The sequence below is a fragment of the Solanum dulcamara genome, chromosome 10 (assembly GCF_947179165.1).
Source record: "Solanum dulcamara chromosome 10, daSolDulc1.2, whole genome shotgun sequence".
In the NCBI taxonomy this organism is placed as follows: domain Eukaryota; kingdom Viridiplantae; phylum Streptophyta; class Magnoliopsida; order Solanales; family Solanaceae; genus Solanum; species Solanum dulcamara.
In genome coordinates this window covers 11,624,289-11,632,535 of record NC_077246.1, presented here as the reverse complement: position 1 = coordinate 11,632,535, position 8,247 = coordinate 11,624,289, and the positions used below count along the sequence as shown (strand labels likewise).

Here is an 8,247-nt window from a genome sequence, read left to right as displayed (position 1 = left end):
ATTGTCAGACTATTTAACGACATAGATTAGAGTTCGATTTGTTGGACCATGGCCTTACTTCCTTGAGATAGATTTTTTATTTGAGTTGCCCACTTAATCACCTCTGTATTTTAAGTCTTTCGGTGATTGAATGAATGAACGGATATGTGATCAGGTCAAGTGGTTCTCTTGGGAGCCAGTAATAGTTTTTGAGTGTCGGCCACGCTAGGGTACCCTCCCGGGGCATGACAGTAACCATCTATGTTAACTTACTATTACCCGCTACCTACTCCACAAGATGTTTTGATAGAGGAAAGAGATTGGATTCAATCTAGTATATCGTATAGCGGAGATCAAATATATGAATGAATGTTGATGGCTAAACTGATAGATAAGTCTCCATTCTTCTACATCGAATGTTGATGTATGCTACTATTTGTAAATCCACAAATCACAATGATGATCATACCATTTGTAAAATGATAGTGGCAGGGTTTACAGGCCAACTGCGAGGTTGGTGAGATAATTTTTTATCAGAAGATGCTCGCATTGCTATTACTATTTCGATAAAAAGAGAAGTAGCTACTGATGTAGTTGTCTCTAAAGAAGGAACGTCTCAAAGACCTGTCGAAAATGTTCGACAAGATGCAGTATATACACTGGTCCTAACTATTTTAGAGTATTTTAATGGTAGATTTACCAACCAAAATGAACTCTTAGAACTCTTTTAAATAGACTTCGTTGTAGACATTTAGGAGAATTTAGGTGGTATAAAGACACCTTTTTAAGTCGGGTGATGGACTTATCTGAAAGTAATATCACTCACTAGAAGACCAAATTTATTGATGGACTTCCCTCTTTATTTGCAGAAAGAGTCCGAAAAATTCTTAGAGGTAATCATTCTTCTATTCTTTTTGATGTTTTTACTTATGGTCAATTAACTGGCACTTGCACTCAAGAAGGATTAAATCTGTGCAATGAACTTGTCACGACCCAATTCCCTAGGTCATGATGGCACCTACTATAACCCTCTAGTAGGTAAGCCAACCCGTCAACCCGAAACTTTAAGTAATGGGTTTGAGGGCAGAAACTAAATAAGAGTATCGAATTATAAAAGTAAACAGAATAAATAAGCGGAAGTAAACCAAAACATGTTTTAAACAACTAAAGATCCCTCCCAGAACCTAGAAGTCACAAGTACAGAGAAGCTACAAAATAAAATACGAGTACAAGTCCCAAAAGTGAACCGAAAATATATATAACAACTGGCTAGTCTCAAAAGACAAAAGACGAGTCATCCATGCTGAAAGAGACAAGAATGATCCAAAAATGCCAAGTACTCACCCTAGTCTTCGAAGTTGACTGCAACAGGCTCGATTTATCCACGGCGATAGCTGGTGCTCGGTCCTGCATCACGAAAGTAGATGCAGAGTGTAGTATGAGTACCAAGGCAATAGGTACCCAGTAGGCATCATAGGCCAACTGAGCAGAAAAGGTAAAAATAATATGAAAAAGAAGAATAGCCTAAATAGGAGTCAACATAAGCATCAAAAGGGGAAAGAGTACTACCTATGAGAACTACAGCTAACTATACCCAACTGGACCCCCATAAGCCCAGCCGAGAGACTCGTGCGCAAGTTAAATAAAAACTCGGACGAACCCCCATAAGCCCACCGAGTACACAAAATAGCTACAACTACCAAGGCTAGGAACCAAGAATCTGCGATGTTATGAACCGAAGTACTATATCATTTTCAAACCCAGAATCTCCAAGATTCAATCAATCTAGGGGTGACTTAAGGGTCGAGGTCGGGACTGGGATCCAGATGCTCACCCGAATGTTTAAAATGGCCAAGGCCAGGACTGGGTACCCGGACGCTTGCCATAATACATAAGTGCGGTCGAGGCCAGGACTGGGTACCCGGATGCTCGCCATAATACATCGGTATGATCGAGGCTGAGACTGGGTACCCGGATGCTCGTCATACTAGCAAGCCGGTAGAGGCCAGGGCTGAGTACCCGAATGCTCCCCGATAATTCAGAACGGAGGCTGGGACTTGGTACCCAGATACTCACAGATAATTTATCTCATGATGCCAAACATTCTACTTCCCAACTAGAATACAACAGTACCAAAAATCTTTTCCCAAATGAGTCAACCGATATGCCGTCAAAATTGGAACCGGAGCCAAAGTCAATAATCACGAAAATTAGTGTGGCCGATGCATCACGAAAGTCATGATTATACTGATTTATGGATGAGGATATCATTAAGAGCAAAGGTAACGCCTAACTAAGGTCAAACTACAAGGCACTAGCCCGCAACATCATTCTACAAGAATCGATGTCCACCGGAGCAATGTCGGGGCATCTAAACCAAGTTTACATCCTATACTAAGGCCAACATACTCCACAGTATCAACAACATGCTCATTCAACTCTCCTTAAAATACTAACAAAAAACGACAAGATACACATGCTTTTAAATATCTGAAAAACCCGATAACAAGCCTAAAGCATGATTTCTAACACCTAAATTATACAATCAAACTACCCAACTCAAATTCCAACTATTTCAACATGCTTTCACACATTCCAGCTCAATCTAAAGAAAGGTAAACCGTAGCCTACCTGTAGGCTAAACATGTGGGCTCCAAATCACTGTGTCGAAGCTTTTTCCCTTCGTACTACCTCGGAATGTTTCCAAGCTGTCAAAAATAGAAACACGACATCAATACGTTTGTTTAGGCACTAATTTCATAATTTTTGGAGACGGGCCAATTATGGAGTCTAAAACAGAAAATGTGGGACCTACATATGAAATTCCGAATTTGACCCCCAAAACAGGTTCTAAACGTCACCCCAAGCTCACAAATCAGATTTATAACACAATTCGGGGTGGAAAATTACGCAAGACGATCAAACAATCAATTCCCACATTTTCAAACTAAGAAAACAAACAAAGCAGTCTCTTTACACGTCGATTTCTCAAAATTGAACATCTATCAATCAAAACAAATTACACCATGATGTTCCTTGCAAAAAAAACCACAATCTAGCCTCAAGAATCACTCAAAACGGAGTTATATGGACTAAGATACACTCTTCCAAAATTACACAAAATTTCATTCCGAAAATGACTAAATCAGTAACTAAAAACACATTTTTACCTCAAACGAAGCTTCTCCTCGCATTTATGAGATTACCACGAGATTCCTCACGAAATTCTCTTGAATTTAGACTCTTGAATCGCCAAAATCGGGTTTATATAGGTCAAGAAACAATTATTCAAAGTTATTCAAAAACTCAATCCGAAAATAGACACAGCTGCAATTAAAATCACGATTTTTACCTGAATCGAATGCTCCAAATTAGTTTTCAATCTCTCCAATGCGTTCTCCACAAAAAATCTCACAAGTTTGTCTTTTGAATCACCCAATTTGGAGCCCTAATGCTCAAGTTATGGGGTTTTAAAGTTGGAGAAAAAAACCCAAAAAAAATAAAAATAAAAGGGTTGTTGGCTGCTGCACTACTGCAGTTTTTTTGGAAAAAAAAAAATCAAAATCTCCGACGGGGTGCTCGGGATTCATTCGGAATCTGATAAAAATAAACCAGATATGCTATCCCACTAAATTCGACATTCCGAACTCAATGGAGCATTCAGAATTTCCATACAATATCATTTTAATAAAAAGTGGGTCCCACACCCAAGAGTCATTTTAAGCCTCATTCCACAACGTGCCTCGATATTAGTCCGAAAGCCTCGAAAAGCGAACGAAGGGTCGTTCTAGACCAAAATCAACATTCCCGAGCTAACCGCGCTATCAGAATTTTCATTCGAGTGCGTTTTCCAAGAATGTTGACCAAAGTCAACTGTAGGCTAAGTTTCAAAGTTAAAAGCGTCAAATGGCCCCAAACTCGTATCAATTGCCTCGATAGTCATTCCAACAGTGCTACAAGCCTAATTTGGTCATTCCGGAGCTGATGGAACCATCAAAATTTGAATTCGATATCTCGTTGACCCAAAACTCGAAAAGTTGCAACTAAACCAACTTAGGTCTTCAAAATACCAAAATGGACTCGGGACCTCTAAAAATTCAACCACACTTCTTCTAGACCAAAAACCATCTCCCGAATCCAACGGAGTCATAGGAATTCCATTCCGAGCATCGAAACTCCAAAAGTTGACCAAAGTCAAACCTTGGCTTAAAGTTTCTCAAATTCTCAACTCAGGGCCTTAAATCTTTGTTACAACTCCAAAACTGATTCCATAAGGTCTACTAAGCCTATTTCGACATTTCAGAGCTGCTGGAATCGATGGAATTCCATTATGAGACCCGTATCTCTGATTGACCCCAAATACCACTTTTTAATACTTAAAGCTTATGAAACTCAAAATTTCCAAGGACTTAACTTTTCATGGAATTTTCTAAAAATCAACACCCGGTAACAATCAGAAATGACTCGGGGCATCTAATGGGAGGGGTAAAATAGTCATTTTATATAAATTCCAAAGATGACCTTCAGGGTCATTACAGAACTTAAACTATCTCAACAACTTAAAGTTAATAGCAAAAGAGAAAAATCTCAATTAGGAGATTTCTATACTCAATTTGTTATTGATGGCCTTTCTAATAAAAAGGTAAAAAGACTAAAAAATTTAGTCACTCTAGGGAAGATAAATCCTATAGAAAATATCGTCGCTCTCGTCGGAGTAAAGAGAAACGTGAAGCAAAGAAAGCTCACCATAAAGCTACTAGATTTACTAAAAACTATTTGAAAAGAGACCTTAGCAATATTAAGTGCTATGAATGTGGTCAATATGGGCATATTTCTCCTAATTGTAAACTTCAAAAACTTAAAAGTTTAAAACTTGATGAAGATCTTCATGATAAAGTTTATAGTTTGTTATACACTTCTGGTTCAGAATCTGATTATTACTCTGAGACAGAATCTAGATCCGAAAGTGAAGTTAAACTCCTTGATGTTTCTGATAATGAAACTTCATCTACTAATTGTGGTACTAATTGTACAGGTAATAATTGTCCTTGTAAAACTGATGAGTTTTATAAACTCCAATCACAATTTCAAGATTTGAATGTCAATATTATTACTTCTGAAATGTTATTGAATTATTAAAAGAGATTTTTGATGAAAACATGAGGAGCAAAATTATTAATATGGCCTCAGCATCCAATTCCCCATCTTCTAGACCTCCTAAAAATTCTTAATCAAAAATTGACCTTGATTCTAAACCTTATTCTTTAACTGAAGTTCTTGTTCGTCTTGATACAAAGATTGATACTGTAATAAGAGATACTTCTTTAGATGATTTAAAAATCGAAGTAGAAAAACTAAAAAGGGAGATTAAATTTCTTAGCCAAAACCAAACGATTCATAATCATAGGATTTCTCAATTAGAGAATAATGATAATAATAAAAATAATTTGGAGTCAATACCTCCTACTGATAAAGGGGAAGATAAGGTTGACGAAAACGAAAAGGTAGAAGAAATTGTTGAGTCTTCTAAACAAAATTCATTTTTAGGAATGTTACAAATTGTAACTACTCATCGATCGTATATTAAACGCACCATTTTAATTAATAATGAATTTATTATCACTAACACTGCCATGATTGACAGTGGAACGGATGTTAGCTGTATTGAAGAAGGATTAATCCCTTCAAGATATTTTGAAAAAACTACTCATGCGGTCAAGTTTGCATCTGGTCATACTTTAGATGTAAAGTATAAGCTATCTAACATTCATATTTGTCAGAATAAAGTCAGCAATCCTCATTTCTTTTTATTAGTAAAGATCAAATCCATCCTCCAATTATACTTGGAACTCTTTTCATTAATACTATATATCCTTTTTCAAAAATAGATTCAAAAGGATTTACTGCTAGTTCTAAAAATAAGGAGATATCTTTTTCATTCATAACTGAACCAGTTACTAGAGATATTAATGTTTTAATTAATATGAAACAAAAGCATGTTGATTCTTTACAACTGGAAATATACAGTATGAATATTTTTGATACATTATGCACTGCTAAAGTATAGGAAAAAATTAAATTAATTTCTGAACAACTGGCCATTGATATTTGTGCCGATCATCCCAGTGCTTTCTGAAATTAAAAAAACATATTGTGACTCTTCTATATGAAAGAGAACTTTTGTGAAGATGACATTCCCACTAAGTCACGTCCCTGTCAAATGAATGTTAAGTTAGTAAAATTTTGTAAAAAGGAAATTGATATTTTTTTGTAAAAAGGCTTAATAAAGCCATCAAAATCACCTTAGACTTAAACTGTTTTTTATGTTAATAACGCAGCAGGAAAAGAACGTGGTGTTCCCAGATTGGTGATAAATTATAAATCTTTAAATAAATATTTAAAATTGATTAGGTATCTTATTCCAAATAAAAGAGATTTATTGTCTAGATTATATGATGCCAATATATTTTCAAAATTTGATTTAAAATTGGGCTATTGACAAATTGATCGCAACCAAGATCTACAAGACTGGCGATAATCCACGCGGCCATCCAGATCTTGCTTGAAAATATATCCTTAAACTTGCAATTGGCAAGAATAAAATCAAATATGAAAGATTTTATTTAGCTCATGACTATATGGAACTTTTCAACTGAGCAAGCGGCCTGTCAGACATTCTAATACATACTATTATTAATCCGGCAACTAGCAGTTCTAATAGTGGGAAATACTGCCCCTTTTTCTTCTCCTTTTAATGGGGACTTACACCACCACTGCTTGCTAGGCTAAATTAATAAATTAGTGCCGGAATCGGCTGTACCACCATCTCAGAACCAAGTCATGGACTATCATAAAATCTCATATATTCTAGTTGAGTCTAGTCTTTAATGATGCATATGTTACAAAACTTAAATATCCAGCATAGATATGAGATTTCTAGCTGAACATAGTCACGACTATACAGAAAAGAAAATCAACACTTAAAAGATTAAAAAGAAAAATACCTTACACCGAAGGTTATGCCAAACTGGAAGCTTTATTACTTCAAACTAGATATAATACAAAGAAATTGTTTGCAAGTAAAAGAGGGAGAGAGAGAGAACTCCAAAAACTTCTACCTAGAAAATGAAAACAAAGGCCCTTTATATAGGAGGGCTAAGGAGACATAGAGAATAAAAGTGGTCCCTCATGTGGGTCCTTAGCACAGTATATCTACTGTTAATATACAGTGTTTCTACTGCTGATAAGAAAATTATTTTCTACATTTTTGTCGGGCTTGGGATATATCCTCTCATAGCTCGATATCTTTTCAGTCGTTTAAGGGTCCATAGTGATTGCCTCATTCTGCTTTGCCTTTACTCTTGACAACTGTTTTAAGGAAATCTTCCTTTTCATGCAGTGATTCGAGGAATTCTTTCACTTTCTCGAGCTTAATTTCGGATAAAATTGGCCTAGGTCCATTGGACTGGGCATCTGTGATATCATCAATGCTTGCTTCACTCTTCATAGAAGTGTCAGATTTATCATATTGATTAAGAGTTTGAAGCAAATTTCTTTTAACTTTGTCGAGATATTCATTTATCATCTCATTCTTATCGCGTTGTTGTACCGAAATTGTTCGTGCAATGTGTTTAACAGAGTTATCGGCTACCAATTTCTTTTGAGGTAGTTCCGTATAATCTCATATTTTTGCTCGAATACTATCCACGAGCTCTTGCCCATATGACTGCTTGGTTTTGGGATCTTTCCGACTTAATTTATCCCAAAAATTATTATAATACACCCGATATAAACAAGAAATTTTTTCATCCTGGGCATACCCAACTTCTGGGAGCCATTTATGGATCGAAGGGATTGAGAACTCTATAAAGAAATACATTTGGTCAATCTTGTCCAAATTACATACATGGTCTGAGAGATATAACTCTATGAGGAACGGAGACATCTTTGTTCATTACTTGTATAAGGTAAGGTATTCATACAGTAAAAATTTTACCATGGGTCCGTGGAATGTCCACCATCTGATAAACTAGTTTGGGATTGGTCCATCGAATATTTTAGCACAAATTTTAATAAACCAAGTATGCTTATGTTTATCATTATTATAATAAAAGACTTTATTGAATGCTTGGATATAATCCCAATACGTCAAATTAATGTCCATGTTATTTACGCAAACTTGTCTTTCATTCATTGTGGAGATTCCCCACTCTTCAACAGATATAATCTGTTTGATGATCACTTTAGAGAAGTTATAAACATTCTCTT

General features: G+C 35.9%; 1 long non-coding RNA gene across 1 annotated transcript; it reads right to left on the bottom strand.

Annotated features, from left to right (window-relative positions):
• Positions 1 to 1,119: 1,119 nt before the first annotated feature.
• LOC129871502 (uncharacterized) lies at positions 1,120 to 3,433 on the bottom strand. Its single transcript, XR_008762265.1, has 4 exons — positions 3,332 to 3,433; positions 3,150 to 3,222; positions 2,611 to 2,687; positions 1,120 to 1,386 (listed from the first exon to the last, which is right to left on the bottom strand). It is a non-coding gene; the product is annotated as an uncharacterized LOC129871502 (long non-coding RNA).
• Positions 3,434 to 8,247: the final 4,814 nt, after the last annotated feature.